The sequence below is a fragment of the Pinus tabuliformis genome, chromosome 2_1 (assembly GCF_031772625.1).
Source record: "Pinus tabuliformis cultivar Carrire ecotype Pingquan chromosome 2_1, CPIR1, whole genome shotgun sequence".
Classification (NCBI taxonomy): domain Eukaryota; kingdom Viridiplantae; phylum Streptophyta; class Pinopsida; order Pinales; family Pinaceae; genus Pinus; species Pinus tabuliformis.
Window position 1 is genome coordinate 556,330,702 of NC_142299.1, and position 2,975 is coordinate 556,333,676.

The window sequence follows — 2,975 nt, forward strand, 5'->3', positions numbered from 1 at the left end:
TCTTCTAGGTCCGATTATACTCCCACCTATCTCTCTACCTAACACCTATTGCTTTCCACAAACCTCCCCGATTATCTATCTTCCCTGACTTGGGCCCATTTTGAGAATAATAAATTGAGGGGGTCAGGCAACATGAATGCCCCATAAATAAAGAAATAAATCATTTGTTTTAGTACAATTTCTCTATATTTATTCTTGACCACTTCATCTTGCTATAGAGAACCTTAGTCAGTACAAAGCAATTTTTTTTATAGTTTGAAACATGTGTCTACAAAGGACTATAACAATTTTGTAAATAAATTTGAATTTCCATGTGAATTTGGCCCATTTTGAGAATAATAAATTGAGGGCATCGGGCAACATGAATGGCTCATAAATAAAAAAATAAATAATTTGTTTTAGGTTACAGGGTGCAAGGGAATGTTTACGGGTAGCATTAATATGTCATCCATCTCTGCACGTGTAGGCTGGTATCGGCTCTCGGCTCCCACGAATGCCATAGTTATGGCGGGAGGGTCTCGAGGTAGGGGAAAATGCTTATTAACCAGAATTCACCATGGGTATACTACACTATTCCTTGTGTTGTGTTGGATGGGCTCGGGCTCAACTAGCTCGAAGCATCCGAGTTGGTTGGGCTGTTGCTCTACTTCTTTGTCTCCCGCTGCTACTTTGGGCTCCCGTCCGCTAACCTGTGTGTTTGGACTGAGATATACCTCTCCGGTGGTCTGTTCTGTAATCTATTATGGTGTTGTCTCAGCTGTCATGCCTCGGCTCCGCCAAAGAATGCTCAGCCGCAAAGGCACCGCTCGGGGCGCTCCTTCACGTGCTTCTTCCGGTGATGCTACCTTGAGTCAGCACCAATGCTCTCACAGCGGAAGAGGGAGCATTCTGAGGCCCAGCCAATTTCTTGAACCCAGCTCCGCAGGTTCCTCATTGTCACCCTCCTTCGGCTTAGCAATCTTTACTTTCAATTGTTCCCTTAACCATCCTTGGATCATTTCCCATGTTTCAGTGCTCTTTCTAGAGGAAGCCCAAGAAGAGGGTGAATACAGTGTTCTTCGGGAGGACCAAGGAATAGTTTTGATGCCAATTGCAAGCTCCTAGTGAGACATGGAACCGCTGGCCAGCATCGTCAATGACACAATGATGGCACTTGCCCAAGCCCAGGACCTGGCTAACGGTGGATGGTGTAGGATCGTGGAGGAGATTTCAGAAGTCTAATCAAGCTTTGCAGCTTCTTAACAGGTCATGTGGCCTAGTAGCGAGGGATTTTTTGTCAAAACTATCAATTTTTAGTATCTGCTATTGTGTCAAGGTCAATCCTTTGTTTCTGCTATTTCTGTTCCTCTAGATCCCCTGCGCGGGACTGCAAAACTTGGTCTTGTCCAACATCTTTGCTCTGGACACTTGCTGTTACATGCGGCCTTCCTTTCTGTCCAGCTGGTTCATTTTGCTTGTTATGTTGTAATTTTACACTTTTAATGTGAATAGTAGAATAGTCTTATTTAGAAAAAAAATAAAGAAAATCCATTCTGAGCTTGGCTGCTGAGAACCCACAAGTAAGGAAGAAAAAAAAATATAATAGTGTATAGTTACCTGTTGACATGAAGACATGCCGAAAACAAATACCATGGTCACTCCATTGCAAAGTATCACATAGACCGGTGATGGAAGCGAAGTACATTAATACCATAGATAAGAACCTTTGGAGATTACCAGCTGACAAATAGTAGTAGAGAGAAAGAAGGACCATGAAGGATAAAACCCTAGCCTGGAGGTTGTAGATGAAAACCTTCAACGAAGAAACGAATAGAATGAGCATTGAAGTCGAGGAAAGGTCAGGTATCCTGCCGACCATATAATTAGGCAATACAATCCAGTGACGTGGATGGGCTGTCCCAAGATACAACTAGTGTTTATTTAATAATTTCACATTTAGCTTTGGAAGAGGATTATAATTTAAGCCATAAAATTGCATTATAACTTGTAAAGGTTTGGCAGATCAACAAGTATTTGTGGTATGGAGTCAGAAAACTTCATACAATGTTCACAAATGTCATCAAAAAATTAAACATAGATTACATATCAATATGTATGGTAACCCAGGAATGTTGATGTCAATATGTGGCTAGAATGGTTACTAGTTAGATATATATGTATAGGTAATTAATGGTGATGGGAAGTAATTATAGAAGTGCTTACAAATATGTCCTAGAACACACACACACACACACACACACTATATATATATATATATATATATATATATATATATATATATATATATATATATATATATATATATATATATATATATATATATTCGATCAACAAAGGAAATAACCATTATTAAAGAAAAACCCCATGGACATATGTACATGTCAGGCTGGTGTAATAACTTAGTAGTTATATAATTTCCATCATGATATGTCACGTTATTTGATTTGATCATGGAATAAATAAATGAAATTTGCTAGTTGCACAACAATCAATACATTGATCAAGGGTAAAATTCTTATATGCAGTCCTAAGACAATTGTATAGGTAAAAATTCTTTTTATGTAGCAATATAGGTCATTGGGTATGTTACAAGAGGGTTTAATGACTTAGAAAATGAATGAACAAATTCAATGTTAGAAGAAGGTTTTGTGATGTTTAAAATGTTGATCATGTGTAGGTTCATACCCAAACTTAACTAAGAACATACAAATTGGAATATTTTTTCAAGGTTAATAAATCACTTTATCCCAAATAAAATCATTAACACACTTATTTTTTAGACAACACAAAATGATGAATTATCTTTACAACGAGCTTCCAAATGTGTAAAAGATATATAGGTTGTTAAGAAATTTATATTCAAGTTATTAATTATATGTCGTTAACATTAAGTATGTGTTACAATAATGAGGGTGGCATGAATTATACAGTGAGTGTTCGAAAGACCAACACCCAATATGCTCAAATCATAAACA